Below are 16,809 nucleotides of genomic sequence, written 5' to 3'. Positions count from 1 at the left end.
GGTTGAGTTTGTCTTTCGTCATCAGCAGTAGCTTACCTGTGCCGTCCTGACTACATATGACAGATGCAGCAAATACCGATAAGCGAATTGTCCGGATAATCGGTTTACAATACAACACCATTTTCTTTCAACACATGTTACAGGGTGTTTCGAAATTCGTGGTCGATCTTTAGACCTGTGGTAGAGCTCAGCAAGCGAAGCATTCCTTGTTATAGGGCTGTGAAGCGTCGCCTTTCATTTTACCGCTAAAAATTCGAATATGTGGAAAAAGACGGCTTGGAAAATACCGCCTCTAAAAACGAGCGCAAAAAAACTGATATAAAAAGGTATGATCATGCAACTAGCAGGTTATGTATTTTTCTGTTCCAAAATGAAAACGCTTGAAAACGTTTCTCGTCGAAGACTCAAAGGTATCTATGTAAGACTATTTATAAGAATGTTCTATTTCGTTTAAATCAAGCCAATAGGGCTAAGAAAACTTTCAAACAAACTTTATTTGACAATCGAGTGTTTTCACAGAAGTTGAAGAACATTGAATCTCTTATCAAGGCTATCTGTTGAAATCATAGCAAGTATAAACACAGTGTTCGACACGGACGAAGAAAGGGTAATATATATCGGATCTTTTTGAGATTGTTCCTGAGATACGGACGACTGGAAAGTCGCGTCTGTAAAACTCGTTTTGCCGTTGGCAAGGGTCCTTTTCATCAATAGAACTATTACTAGTTACAAATACGTGGTATCTTCGAAACGGCCTATTATTGTTTTTTTCTTGACATCGATCGTCCATCTCGACTAGCAGCCACTATTTCGAGCACCTCCTGTGATCTGAATAGAAAGTTTATGCCTGATCACTCTGATCACGCATCTTAAGAGAAGTACTGACGCCACTGGGCCACATACTGCGTTTATTGAGCTGAACACTTCTAGAGGATTAAAGTGCGGCGTTTTATACCTTCTGTCAGCGGGGATCAGCAGAAACATTTGATCTGTGATTAAGGCTAACCGTGACACGAGCGTAGAGCTTAGCCGAAACAGATGAAATAGTTAGTCATGTGAAAATTATGAGCTAAATTCGTTTGTAGGCTTTTTACATATATTCCAAAATGGCCTTGGAAAACTCTAATCCAGAATCCAAGTGTTAAGCTAAGGCAGTAAGGTTGCAACTATAAAATGGTTCTTGCTTAGAACAAAGCAATGGTCTGTGCTACTCGCCTGCGTTACCGGCTCTGCTATGTTCTACGTTCTTTTTTTACCTACTACCTATGAAGTCTCATTGATGGAATACTTCACCGAGACAATGTTGTCAGAGCCCGCGAGCATATTTCACGCCGACCTACAAAGTCAGCAGGCCGATTACTGCGTGGCTGAAAAGCATTCGCTTGGCGGAAGTCCCGTTTTTCGAAACTGCATTAATTACCTCTAGGCCACCACAGAATAATCTGGTGGCTGTGCGTCAATGGCGTTACACTATTACATGTGAATCTTCTACTGTCTCTCTGTTAATGAGAACAATAGAAAGAGTGAAAACAGCTCATAGTACCATTGTAGCAAATACTATAGCCCCGTGGCATTTTACTCGTATATAATAAAAGGCGTCCTGTTCCCTGCATCGTCGACCTCCGCGTGACAGTGCGAGATGATACTAATGATGATGATGGTTCAATAAAATTTTAAACACAGCTTAGTCGAGCAGCCTCGCACGTCGGCTGAACTATTTGTGGCAGGCTGTGAATGTGGAGTAATGGCCTGAATCAGCCTGAACCTCACCCGCAAGAGTTGCTCTGCGTAACCTACTCGGTCTCATGCTTAAAGCTCCCGTATACGTGCGCATACGCTCACATACAAAGCCTCTCGCTCTTTATCTCAACCTCTTTCTCGGTTTTGTAAACGATCTCGCTTGTCTAATTCACGGCCGCCGCCGCCGCCGCCGCCGTGGCCACCGTGACGCCTACTGCCGCGCTTGATCACTACTGCTGGTGTTATTATCAGCACGGCGCACTTCAAACAGTCCAGAGATAGAGAATAAGGGGCAGACGATGGACGAAACCCATCTAATCTGTAGCGGTTGTGTTAGTGATATTAACGGGCTCGTCCCAACGGTACTGGAACCCGTCGTTTTAGTTGTGTCTAATCCGTCTGCTTAAAATATACCGTTCATAAGAAAGGTCCAATCTAGAAGATGGTGGATTGGGTAGATCATTCCTTTCAGATACGCTCAGCTCGAAATTCGATCACAAGGTTATACCCTCATGAACAGCAAAAACGATGTGACTAAATGACTGGGAATACGTGGGTCTAGCGAAATCTGTGACTCGGATTGTTAGGCATGTACGTAACATGTTTCGTACGTCGTATTCGTCTCGTGAACGCAAGTGGAAACGTGCCAACCAGACGGCTTTTGCATCAATCGTGTTAGCGACAATTTAGCGGGTCCAGGACGAGTTAGAATTATTCGTTTTCCTTTTAAAAAAAGGCTACGTTAACGAGAAATTTTGCCTGCTGTATTTCGTGTAATACTATGGTCACTTGTGGAATATGTCACAAGATACTTAAATGGGCTCTAGTCCAAATCATCTGGTGTATGTCAGGTAAGGATGTTTCGTCTGTCCTTTTTTAGGAAATAAAATTTATGAAGCTTCATTTTTTCTAAATAGTATCTTTCTTCGTTCAACCAGCGAAAGCAATTGTTATAATGCACTTTTCATCGCTTCAGTCATCAAAACCTTACTCAGAAATTATCCGGCATTCGAGACTTTGATTCGAATGAATTCTTTCCTTATTGTTTACCTCCATCTCTTACTTTTGTAGGCGTCGTCCTCTAACGGTTTCCCTATCTCATATTATGGCGATTTCGTCGGTGTCCCCCCTCCCTCCCCCCAAAAAAACCACCGTTTAGGGCATAACAGGACGACCGTCGTATGGCCTCCGACGCGGCCAAGAGCTGATCGCGCTGCTGCTCAGGGAAGTGACATAGTAAAGGATGAAGCAAAATTGGACGGCCTTTGACAAGACTCCGGATAAGCAGATCTGGAGGTAAGTGGAATGCGAAAAATTTAATCAGCAGCAGTATCATAATTATCATCATCATCAGCATCGTCGTACTCACTTATATTGAATAATTATGCCATCGCAGTGGTGTCGACGACGATGGCTTGGTGATCGTTTATGGAAGAGAGAGAATATTTGACATCGCCTTTGATCGACCATCTTTTCTATCACTCCTGTCGCACTACGAAGTAAGGAGATATCGTTGCGGTCTTCAGATCCTTCGGGGCTGAGGCTGTTCTTTGGTAGGAACGGGCCGGGCTCGCCGGATGAAGCGAATTGTTCATGAGGATCTGCCAAACGGAAAGCTTGCTAAAGCCGGGAGTAAGCGGGACGAACAGAGGGGGATGATAACAAGAGTAGAGACTGGTATTTAAATATTACTCAAAAACAGGGCAGAATCTGAAAAACTAAAACTATGCAATATATTATAAAACACTTAGGAACACAAAAGCAGGAGACGCAAACAGGATCATTCTAAAGCTGTGCACTTCGTGACGTTTATATAGATGCAGGCTATTGATGGTATAAACGATCATTGCAACGAACTAAAAAAACACTGCGACTATACTTGAGCTATCTCATGCTACCAGTTTCAGTATTCACGAAGGAAGGGGAATTCTGGCATAAATACTAGTTGATTGTTGCGTCCCGCACCTACTTCTAGCAGACGTTGCTTATCGCTGCTAAGTTCACGCGAAGTTTTTCGTAGGATCCGAAACCTGTGGACGTCTCTAGCTTTCAGTTGAATCGATACAATCACGAAAGAGATGAATAGTACCTATTAAGTGTCCTGCAGTTCCCTTACACTATAACTTCAATTAGGGTAATCGAACCGCTGAATGACTCATCTTGCTATTGTACAGCTGTAATACTGAAACTACTGGAGAGCAAAGGTACCAACAAGCGCAGCACTCGAGTGTAATTACCCACCTCCTATGCTCAATTTGTGTACCGTTGCTCCTTTGATACTACGATACTGTGGCGTACCTCTGAAATTGCCAGACATCGACTTGCTAGACGCCATGCATCATCTGTTTTTACCTGAACGAACTCTACTCGTCATCATTTCGACCTCTTTCTTCCTTCCTTCCTTCGTACAGGACCCGCTCAGATGCGTTGTGTCAATAAGGCCTTTATTTGCTAAACAATGAACCCCGAACATCGTTATGGGCGCGTGCATCTGCTAGGAAGAAGCCTAAAAAAGCGAATTAGTATGAATAAGCGTTAAACAACTGATTTGTGAGGTCTGACTTGCTGACTGGGTGTCATTTATGTTTGTACTGAATGTTTGTACACCTCGAAACAATACAATTATACAGTTTGTTTTTTATTAACAACAATGCATTGTTTTGTCTATAGAGGCTTAGGTCGGCTGAAGGATAATTGTTGTCGTGATCAACTCAATCAATTGTTCGTGAAAAGAAGACCAAGCCATCCACGTAAACCGTAGAGCGTTTTGAGCAATTCCGAACTAAGTACAAATTAGGTAACCCAACGTTTACCCCTAGTATCCATGTGTAGGTTGATAGAAAAATTGAGCAATGTGCAATGTTTACGATATTCAAAAACACAGCATGTCTAGTCGCAAGTCTGTAATTTGTTAAGCAGATTCCGTTGAAGAACACGGTAGCTATAGCACTTCACTACACCGATCATTGTCAGAAGTTAGTGCGTAGTAACTGGCTACGTAAACTACCTTCAACGAAGAACTACAAATGGCGCCAGCAGCAATTCTGTGTATCCCTGTCTACGTTAAAGCTACAATTATTATTATTATTATGAGGCGCAGTGTGACGGAAATGGCAACCAATGTGGAAAACGGCAGTAGCAGTACGAGAAAGCACAAGCGCAAATTACCCCGTCCGTCACAGAATCACGCTGTTCGCAGCAGCCGCTGCTACCGTCACCATCGCGTTTTTTTTTACCCTCTGTGTGATCGTCTTCAGCGACGTTGTCGGCCACGGCTTCCTCTCTTGGCTTATTCCGGCGCCGAGAGAAACCCAAGTGACGTACCCTATTTAGCAGCCCTGGTGTGCGTGTCGTCCGTACCATGGGTTACGTTTTGGTAGATGAGTTGGTGCCGGCAACAACAACAACGGGATGGTAGTGCAAAACGTTACTATCTAGCACGCAGTCAGCCACGAAAGCACACACTTGACCAGGTTTCAGATACACTTTTCTCACTGAGACATAGACACACACATGTACACTTGCAGGTAGGTTTGACCTCGACACCACTATGAGCAAGTAGAAGCGCCTTCCATGCAGAGGCTTTCACTTTCCAGCAACCTTTGTGCTCGGCCACTGGTGTTCTGCCGGCCTAGAAGACATGATTTGTTCGCTGTACGTACGGGGCAGGTCTCGCTTTTCGGCTCTTCTGTGCCTTTTCCCTGCAACTCTGCTTTCGCGCGTCTTCCTTTTGGATCCTGTAACACATAAACTCCAGTGCCATGCACATAGTGGTCCCGTTCTCTAGCGCGCTCTTTCGAGCGACGTGTGTCAGGTTGCGGGGTAGTCTGCTTCGGCTTTCAGCCAGCCTAGCAGATGGTAGCTTGTTCCGCAAGCGGCAAAAGGGAACATATTTGTTCTCAACACAGCGGTAGAAGGCAATAGCAGATGGCTTCTATCTAAGATCGCCGAAGTCTTCAATGCCCTAAATGCAACAAAGTGTAGATTATTTCAAAACTGTATCAGCAGACTTCAACCGGCGCGAGGATCGGTGATGTTTATCGAAGGCTACTTAGGCTAATCTATGATCGATTTGATATAAAAGGGTCGAATACTAACAATAGGCAATTTAGGTTTTTGTAATAAAATCTGTTCCTGTAAACACTGATGCGTCTAAGAGTGTATCAAAATTGAATATCGATATGAACATATCAAATATGACGGCAGTTGTCTACGAGCAGTTATTACGCATTTTGACAAAATATCATTTTATAAACACATAGATTCAGCTCCGCATTTCCGGCGGGTCCATTCTAAATACCTAGATAGCACTTAGCAAGGCATAGACGACGAGTTGGGCAAAAGCGAACAGACGAAATGCATTATTCCCTCTAGTGAGGAAGCGTGTGCTTTGTAAATTGGGCTCGTATTTGCGGGGCAGCATATTGTTTGCTTACGTGGGTTATTGTCGGGACGACTAATAGCTTTATTTGTATATGCGCTTAGAATGTCCTCGGAAAAATCGTCGCTGTTCTCTTCTTGACCCGTCTAGACCCGTAGTTAGCAGCACCGTCCTCGCTAGGTTCTGCTTTTCCGGCCTTTGCTGGGTTCTAAATTTTACAGGATCATTTAACGAAGATAATGGCCTTAGGGTCACCAGTCCGCCAAAAAAGCATGGCTTGATTGCAAAATACGTTGAATGTAAGTGGCGGACATATTAGTTTTGAATCAGGTAGAAAAGACACTCTCATTACTACAAATATAGACGGTACGTGCGGACATTGTCTATTGTAGCAGAGATATTAAATCCCCCACATTCGAACACAAATTGACTTAATACACAAACGCTAAAGAATTTTTCAAGTTAAACAAATTCTTAAGTTGCACCTGCCATTTTGTCTCCTTTATGGTCCATTGAAGAACTGCGTTCGGTTTATATAATACCTTTTAAACGGCCGAAAGTGACTAATTTTGCCATTGGCTTTCCATAGTAAACATAGTATATTTTACGTTTTGGATAAGCTGCACATCATATTCGAAATGAGCGAGTAAATCTTGACACTGGAATAACAAAAATACATACATGATAGTTTATTTACATCACTCCACCTTGTATTCGATACAGATGTTTAAAAATGTTCTGAAAGTTGGCATATTAAATCATGTTTAGAAAGGGTTTTTTGTTAGGAGACCAATGCAAAATAGAATTTCTTTATCTAGTTTAAATATGTGCGCCAAAAAAATCAGATGGGCGTTCTGCAAGGTTGGCATGAGAAATAAACATTGAGGGTGAGGGAGGCGCAGCGCAATAATTGTGCGTGTGTGATCTAAAACGGCCGCAGCGCCTTTACTTTTTTGGCATGATAAATGCTAAATCCGCCCGTAATAAACTTCCTAATAATGAATATTGGCCTTGTTTGTGTGCACTAGATAATCCTTCAACGATTTTGTTGTCGCATAGAACCTGATTAAAGCTCTTGTCTAAGACCACAACATCTTAACTGCGTACAAATCTGATCGTTCTCTTTGCACGCCCCTCGATACCAGTGGGCTCTAAATCACGCCCCACGAGTAACGGCTTAGCCACGATCTGTGCAGCGAATATTGATAAGGTGCAATATCTTATATTTGATAAAGTATTTTTTTTATTGTGCGGTTTTATCATTAAGTTTGTATTAGATAGGCTTACGCAGTACGCCAACATGCATAACGAGATTATTACGTACACTGCGGTTACGAAACTGTTTTTTTGATAATATTTTTTATCATTGTAACCGTGTCTTAAATGGTCGTTATCGTTCTCTATTTATTGTTGGCGTTGATGCACAAAGAGTCTTTTGCAAAAAGTATATATATATATATATATATATATATATATATATATAGCCTGCCTAACCTAGCATTCACCCATAATGCGTATCTATTTAAAGGACGATTTCCAGCTTTTTAAACTGAACTTGAAACTAAGCGCTTCGTTCATGTGCTTATAGGATAGTATTGTACCGGTGCTACGAAACAGATTAGTACGAGGCAAGAGAATCAGAGAAAAAAAAAAAAAAAGATTGAACTCAAGGGAATTCAAGAAGATAATGATAGTCCTTGCTTATTTGTGGCACCCATTCGCATCGACTAATGTACGTGTATATTAAAAACACTCTTGGAAGTATCAGCAACAAAAGTATAGTTTGAAGCAAAAAGCGATAGGCTTTAGTTAGATCTTTCCCTAGAGAATCTGCAATCGTATACAGTTTCTCTGTTCTTTGAGTCTTCTTATAGAGACCAGTTACATAATACGTCTGCGGCTAATAAACGACAACAGAAAAACTATACATGATGATAGTACGGATCTATCATGTCGGTAGAGAAGATGTCCTCCAGACCCGATAGATCGATAACGGGTCCGCTGTTTTTTTTTTTTTAAAAAACTTTACCCTTTTTTATTTCAAGTCAATATTCGTGATTACCTTATTCAGCCTGATCTCTCTATATATATAATATATGTCTATAGAAGCAGATAAAACCTTTACATTGATAGGAATCACTTGAAGCTGAAATCAACGGTTTCACTATCAAGCATTTCTCTTTTGTATTTCAAAAAGTATTTTGACTAACTTTCGGTCCCTTGGCTGTTATCCCAACCCTGTTACACTAATGGTTGTACTTGGATTATAATATCAACAGCTGAATTTACCGAGACAGATATCAAACGTACTGATTTGACATCAATAGCCTATCGTCTAGATATTCGCTTTTAAGGCTCGTTCATTTCGCCTTCTACCATGTAATGTTCCGTAGGAAGTTTTCTTAAAGTTCTGTAAAGTGGAAGTTGCTTTTCACTGGCTAGTGGCTATTACGCCATGTTGTCTGTACGCTAATTGGAGCTGGTTGTTGTTGTTGTATTGTAGGGACCCCGTAATAGCTTAGTAGCGAAACACGTTGTGGTCTAGGTTCGAACCCGGCCATAGACGGACTCCGTTTCGTGCTGAGAACCAACTGTCTGTGGAATGATTGACGGGACATGAAGCTCGAAGGAATTGGTATGGCTAACGATGAACTGGTCAAGCGATGGATAAAAGGAGAAATTATTTGCACATATGACGATTTTCTTCAGGCGATGTAGTGAAACGCAGCGTTCATAAAAGCAAATGTGAAACGGTCCTCACGGAAGACTATCTTTTTAATCTATATTCAAGATTTGGTTTTTATCTAAAGTTTTCAATGTCATCTAAAGCTAGGAAGAGTGCCTGCAGATCAAATGCTGCACTTCCTATGAAAGTGAAATCCAGGTTTTTCAACTTGAACTTTTAACTTGTTATATTTCTTAATAGGAAAGCTATTTCCCCCTACTGTGAACAACGTTGGTCTCCAGCCTGTATTTCTATCGAAATTTCATCATAGCAGTATCGGTGACCGCACAATTGGAGGGAAGCCCGGGTTCTGACCCGGAAATTTCTCTCCAAATCCTGCAAAGTAGCATATTTTTGCACAGTATTTTAGGGAACTGTCTTCCTATTTCATATGCACACCAAATTTTTTGCATAAATACCTTAGATATTTATTCATGTGTCATTATGAAACATAGTACAAGGCAAAACGTCTGTTTTTCCAATGCTATAATAATTGGGTGGAAAATATGTAATACCGTGTGTTACGATATTTTTAATTGGTCATGTATGTTGAACACCTTTTAGAACAAATTACTTTTGACAAGTAATGCCAAAGAGATTTTCTTAACTCTAGGTCTACATCGAAGCAATAGCTTCGTTTTTACTTATGCCGATGCTGAACATGTATTAATCCGATCTTCTCTTTTCTTATACTTCTATTAGCTGTTCTACGCCGCGAAGTTCACTTTGCTATTTGAATGGGCCCCTCTGAACGATAGCCCGGTCGATGTGACAGAATGCGGACCGTATCGACACCCGACAGCGTCATTCTTCGATGAAACTATTAAGTGACTCTTGGGAGCGTTTGGAAAATTTTTCGCCGTCATTTTCTTCTTCCTTCTTTTCTATCCTTCTTGGCGCACCCTATCGGTGTGTGCTTCTAGAAATACAGACACACACACAACGGCACATACCCTTTCTATCTAAATGATGCGCACACATGTGAATCGGCGAGAAGTGTGCATGCGTGTGTGTGTGTGTGTGTATGTGTTATAGTGTACTTAAATTTGACGAGAGACTTTTTCACAGCGCTTCCAGATGGGTTTAGGGAGTCACGTTCGATAACATTGGAGGGAGACATATAGGCATGTCTTCCGCTATAACTCCAGTGAGCCTTGTAGTACCGGTAACCGCTTTCACAGCCTCGTCGTTCAGCTCGATCCAGGATAGATCACTGAGTCAAAGGGCACAGGCAGGGAACAGTGAACGGTTTTAGAATATGGTTCTGGCGAAACGTTAAACCACTTTAGACCCGTTGATGGTAATCTATTCTGGTGCTCTTCTATTTTTGCCCTTCTTTTCTGTTAGTCTTCGGAACGCCGATAAACAGCAGGTGAATAAATAGGGAACTGTATTATTTAACTAATGGTACTTTATCTATTACACTTGAAAGAATTGAATCGATCGTGCCGTAAACACAACTTAAAGACGAATGAAAACGCAACGTTCGGCTGATATCGTAAACGAATCTTGAATATATTCTACCTTAAACGAATTCGCTATTCGGAGATAAACCCATCATAGAAATAATATTACCAAAGTCAGCCATCAATATAGTTCTTGCTTTATCTCAAAAAGAGTTTTATTTTCTCATCCAGAAGCTGAGCATGCCGTACTTCACAGTAACATAACTGACCCATTTTTGAATTGTCTTTCTAAGGGACTAGGCGAATTACTTGGGTCTTTTATAAAACTGAGCAAGTAAGGCCCCTTTTTGCTACAACTAACTCTTCTGTATACAATGAATTAGGCCAATCTCGTAATGATTTCCTATTGCGTGTCATTTAAAAACAATAGAATAATAAGAAGAAATAAAAATTCGAATTCTGATTATCTGGCACTGTCTTCATATCGCCGATGACTGAGGCGCCTTGCCCCTTCCGCTGGAGCGTCCTCTAATCATGTTGCAGTAAACTGTATTTATGACGTTATTATCAGCGGGGCAATGATATTTGTTAGTCGATTGATAAAAAGTTCGTATCAGTTAGTTGTTCGGGCAATTCGTAATCCCCTCTACTTATTCACAAAACGCGTACAGTGACAATGTTACAGCTGGCGGCTCTGGCTGTGGCTGGATGCAGATAGGGAGAAAGAAAACGAAACCGAAGAGCGCCATTTTTGAAATCAAAAATTAGAAACAACATCTGAAAATGCAGACAGCATGATCACAGGCCGTCTTGAGCTGTGGGCCATTGTTGCGCCGCGGTGTGCTGATATCAGGTATATTAATTTAATCTGTACCCGCACGTGTACCCACATCAGCAGCAGCAAACGGACGTTACTCAACAGAGTCTACCCCTATTTTAAAGTGATAGTACCGGCGCTCGTCTAAACATATTATGTGATTTTTGAATAGTGAAAAATCGCGTGATAGGGAAAATTACGCCCGTGAAATGGGTTGGGAAGTTCAGGCACTACGAGGTACCATTCCTCATATTGGTTCTTCATTTTGTACCGCAAACGAAGTGACGTACGACTAAACTTTTACTGCGAAGTTAGCCCATAGAATCGATCAGTTTTAGAATTAGTAATTCAAGCAAATAGGTTTACGTTAAAGCAGGTTAGCTAAGAAGCTTAAGCCTTCTTAAAATAAATCTAAATATATATGGAGTATAAATCGAATGATATCTTCGATCATAACTGCCATCACAGGGAAAAAAATACCTCGACAAATCTAAACTGAGTATTTTCTATTAATCGGTAATAGATATCAAAGATATTGCGATCGATAGTTGCCTTTGCGGTTATATTTATCAAGAAAACTGCCATCGTCATCGTAGTTAGTGAGGAAACTTTGAACTTCCCTTAGGTAATTAACCTCTTAGTTCATGTCCTATTCATGTAAACGTTGGTTTTCGTCATTATAACTATTATCATTAGTTTGTTTTTTTATATTTCGCGATATTATTAAACAGTGTGCAGGATGGAACGTTCCTGCGGCTAACACAATCAGATTACAGGAGAATTTCAATTGGGAATTGTCTGTATCACTCAATAGGTGTATACTACTTATAGTAGGTAATTTCAGCGTTAACGGCGAGTATCTACTGTGCGAGAACCCGCATCATAGACCTTTTGCCATTTGATGCGGTAATCTTACATAACGCTGAATGCTAGAATTCCCGTTCGCTTGCCATGTGTAACGCGGAGATGAGCTGATGTTGCGTCATGGAAACCAGTGATGCACCGGAAGGAAGTCCGGAAACGCCAAAGGCGCTATTTCTTAGCCAATCACAGCGGCGCATCCCTCTATGTCCTTTTCCATGCTGAAGAGAGTCGCGTATTCAGTTTAGTTCATCTCTCACGGAAAGCTTCGACTTCCGGTTATCAGAAGTCCTTAAGGATCGGATATCGGCTGAAGAAGCAGAGCAATGGCATTACATTCATAGCAAATCAGGCCCCACTAAGCTGCCGTTGCAAACAAAGTTTGCTAAATGGCAGAAGAGTCTTCTCATTCAGCATTGTCTGCGTACATATCGTAATTGTGCGAGAAGCTGTATTGGATTCACTGTGTTACGAACTAATACATAAGACACAAGTTCAACGAAGCCTCGGGCAATATGTTTTCTTTTTTTCCCATTAGTGAAGACTAATAAGGAAACTTTATCTTGTTATGGATAAAGATACAACGATTTCAAATGGCAGACCCTCAACGCAAAACGTGTTATCGCAAGAGCACCTTCACGCTTAGCGTCTGCTAATAGCCTGGCTCCCATAAAGCTGTTCGACCGAGTTCACAATATGCCATAGTTTCGTTTGCCTGCATTGACCTTCTGATCATACTCGTCTTTATTGTAGTCGATTTGTAGACGCCCACTACTGGGTTAATTAAGTTATATTAATCGCGGTCATATAACTCACGATCCACAAGAAACTATTATTTAACGATCATTTAGTATTCTTGAGATGATAGCATCACATTGGCACGTACGGCCTTAGCTATCCGTGTACGAACTCAGCCATTGTACGTGTATGTAAGCTTGTGCCTGAGTTGTTTATGAAATATTGCTTAAGGACTAGTTATTTTTAATCAAGCACAAGAATAGCTCTAAGTTATGGCTTGACCTTTTCCACCGGTTCATGTATACTGCGTCTACGAATAGTACAGTTGGTTTTTGCAGGATGTACCCATGATGTTTCCACCTCGTCTCATACAGGTCCAAGCGCACCTATTTGGGAAAAAGAATAGATCACCACCAATTTTATTTTTTTAGTTAAGAGTGCTGTGGTCCAGATCAGCTATACCGATCTTTTTTGAGTGTACGCGGTGCCCAGTCCGGACCGGGAGATACCTTAATGAACGTATAATTTTTTCATCATGCATGTTAAGAACAACGATAGATTTGTCGCACGGCTGTGCGAAATGACCGAGAAAACATTTTTCCACCATACGGCATTACGTACACGACCAACAGAACAAGGAGAGCGAAAGGATACTAACGAGGCTATATCGTAGTGATACACGCCTATCCGTATCTGTTTTATGAAAGAACATGACGCTGCAATTCTTTGCCTATTATTAATTCACGTTTCGTATTATACAAGAAGCATGCGCCTAGCGACAGGACTACTTATCTCTGGTATGTTTCACGTGTAGTAACTATCTTGAAAGAGAAATCATCATGTAAGTTATTAGTTACCCTTGTGTTCGTTTTTTTCCAGGAGAAAGAAAGAGAAATACCGCGAGTCCTTTCCAGAGTGCAATTTACAGGATCAACTATGTATTTGCCTGCTAACCTTAGGGGCACGTTGTGGTCTAGGTTCGCATCCAGGCATAAACACACGGCTCGATTTGTACTGGGGGCCAGCCGTCCGTTTGACAGAATGCCAAACGGCAATACCGGACATAAAACTCAAACCATTGAGAGGATCAGCTACGTCAAGTCTTTATTTTGTGCATAGGTTGTAAATACCTGTACAGATTTAAGGTAGTTTTTATTCGTGCTGGTATAGAAACTCCACGGTTCCAATTGTAGATTTGCGCATATAAAAAGCGTGTATTGCTATTACATAGAAAATAAAAGTTTTACCTAGAAGTTCTAAAAGCAGATTCGTTTAACTGTTTTTCATTGTATTTGCGGCGACGTATTTACAACCGCACATCGATAGATGGAATACACAGGCTCTTCTATCAGTCGGTATAGTTACAGAAGCTTCTTTAATTATATTTGGTAGCAATAAATGTTCCCTCTCCATTTGGCTTGACGGCGTCCAAACATAACTAATGCTGCTATATATAGCTTCATGTGACTAAGGGTATGCACGCACACTGCACATACATCTGAATTTATATTGTCACGTTTATGTGCATAGAGGTAGTGGGTTTCCGATAGCTCATAGCCTAACCTCACTCTGTTTCACCCCTGACGGGGCAAATGTAGACTACGTTGAGTCTGCAGTTACATGCGTTTCGGCTTGGAGGGCAGCGGATGACGCACGGAGTTTCAAAGCGCAGACGCAAAGGAGAGCTGTGATAGTTACGCGAAGCGGATAGAGAGATTTCTCAAGGAAGAAGCAAATGCTGGTGTCTTTAAAACGTCGGTATAGGGCCGGTCTAAAAGTGGGCATAATGCTAGATACCTTCAGAGATTTCCCAATCCAACTCTTGAAATCCACTATACTTTGGCACGAGTCGGTAACCCAGCCCGGGTGATTTCAAAATAATTCGTCTTACGACCGAGAAACCGTTTGAACGAGAACTAGAGAGGTGACTCTGGGTGGCGCGACACTGGCGACGGCACCGAATACATCATACGCGCATTGACAATTTAACCGATTCCATAGAAAAAAATCGATTTCCTGAGGTCAATAATGGAACTTTTATTAATTGGCATATCCATCGCGAAAAATGCGTGGTACAAGGCCTTCAATTTTCCTTGATTTCGTTCTTTCTAGTAAATGTCGCCAATAGTGGCATATTATCAATGGAGTATTAGTGTTTTTTATTCGCTGCTATTTTAAATAGGAGTGTTAAAAACAACGGGGAAAAACAGACGCGGTATAGCTAAGCGAATATTTATCGACGAAAAGATCGATTGCTATAGAAGTTACTACCTACGATGTTCGAATATAACTAACGTTACTGCTTTGTCTTAAGGTCTCCTCCGTGTTCCCGGCCTGAATCAAGCCCAATAATATACTGTCGAAGACGTGCGGACCTATCGACCGCTGAAGCTAGATTCAGGCCCATTTCCAATATCCAAATACTAGCGATGCAACGGAGCGGTGGATTGGCGTTATGTAGGAGAGTTCGTTCCATATACCAGACAATATTTCAATGAACTAATGATTTATGCTAACTTTCGTAGACGGGTGTTGTGTCGTACCGCTGTTGATTCAGTTAAGAGAGGAGGAATAATGAGGCATTACATTGCGCTAGTTACAGGAAACCAAGCTTAACTAAGCTAATACCGAATCGAGAAGCTGCCACGACGGAAAATCAGTTACGTCACAAAACAATATTCATTGTTGATATTTTCAGATTATGTTATATACTAAACAAAAGCAACTGTTTTTTTTGTTAAATCAACATATGAAATTTATAATTCATTGATAATCTAAAGTAGTGCTTTACGAAAATTTATGGCTCGGAGGTATGTAGAATCGCGAATTCTTCAAGCGTGACTTCAGGGGTCTAAATTTCAATGACGCACATTACGATCATTAAGACAGTGGTTCGAATGTAAAATGGTGGCTTTCGATGCCGGATATTACGAACACCTCCAGCGTATGCACTATCTTTACCATTAAATCCACTTCTCTAATCTTGCAGCTCAAAAACTTTACTTATTGTCTGTAGTTAGGGAAAATTTCAAAAAAAAAAAATCTTACCGACAAATTTTAGAAAGAAGGTTCATTTTTCAACCTCAGTTTTCTATAAGGAAAACGTACCGTGTTACATGGCTGCATATATTACATCAGGTGTGAGAAATAACTTACGAAGCTGTTTATATAACGACCATTGTACTTAGCGCGCTGTGGCGTTAAGTGGTAAACCGGAGCGCTACTATCCGCTACTGTTGACAATCATACGATAGCTTTAGTTATCGCAAGGAACTTTATCAACATTCGAAACCGATTACAAGTTAATAATGAGGATGCATTTTTCTTTCGGTAAAATCCAACCAATAACAACGTACTCACCTTGTTTATCTTGGAAGATGCTGACTATCGATACAAACATATTGATTAAATTTTCACCAATAAATATCAAATGTCACGAGTCTGATTATTTTGCCAGCTTTAAAAAGTAAGTTGAATTGTACAATGATGAACTTATTGTCCTACAACGAGGTTCAAGGGTTGTCCAGAGCTACAATCCTTTTTCACGAACTACTGATCACGGAAAACGGTCACATTTCCCGTTTATAATAAATTCAAACTCTGCATAACGCTACGTGATGTTTTGTGTGGCCTGACGACTTAACCCTTCGCAATCGACAGAAAATTTAGGATCAACCTGAAATTTCATTTTGTAAACTAGCATTACGGTCCCCTAGGCTAAATCAGCTGAACAACCTCAAGGCGGTCCCACTAGAATCTGTAAAAAGATTCGACGAATTTCAAGGATACGGATATTAGCAGCCATATGGGTTGAGGACAGCTAAGTGAATATTGACACTTTAAATTTGCGATAATAGGTAGCTTGATTGTTGAGTAGCTTTTTTGTAACAACTGTAGATCTACCTTGTTTCCTTTGTGTAACCGATGGACTATTATAGAATACGGGTATTTTCTATAAAACAGCCGTACCGCGAGGTGCGGCCAGCTGATACAGTAAAAGTACGCTAGATTTTGCAATAATTAAATAGCACAATCGTAGCGGAGATGCATCTGAACAATTTCAGTTTAAGCACATTAGAATGTTTCGCATGCGGATACTAACCTAAAAAATTAGGTTAACCGTTCACATAGTATGTTTGCT

The 16,809-nt window shown here is 41.0% G+C and overlaps 1 long non-coding RNA gene across 7 annotated transcripts in view; it reads left to right on the top strand.

The window, feature by feature from the left end:
* The first annotated feature begins 511 nt into the window (after window positions 1-511).
* Window positions 512-16,809, top strand: part of LOC111259228 (uncharacterized) — a 69,073-nt gene continuing 52,775 nt past the window's right edge. Inside the window, exons 1-4 of one of the 7 annotated variants that reach the window (XR_002679520.2) lie at window positions 515-2,591; window positions 2,812-3,036; window positions 8,625-8,756; window positions 13,548-13,935. This is a non-coding gene — a long non-coding RNA (uncharacterized LOC111259228). Of the gene's footprint in view, window positions 2,592-2,811; window positions 3,037-8,624; window positions 8,974-9,548; window positions 11,690-13,547; window positions 13,936-14,982; window positions 16,277-16,809 lie in introns of those variants that run through there. The other 6 variants (XR_002679521.2, XR_015310490.1, XR_015310491.1 and 3 more) reach the window with 6 other exon arrangements.

The sequence above is a fragment of the Varroa jacobsoni genome, unplaced genomic scaffold (assembly GCF_002532875.2).
Source record: "Varroa jacobsoni isolate VJ856 unplaced genomic scaffold, vjacob_1.0 scaffold_309, whole genome shotgun sequence".
Lineage (NCBI taxonomy): Eukaryota > Metazoa > Arthropoda > Arachnida > Mesostigmata > Varroidae > Varroa > Varroa jacobsoni.
This window is presented reverse-complemented; position numbering and strand designations above follow the sequence as displayed.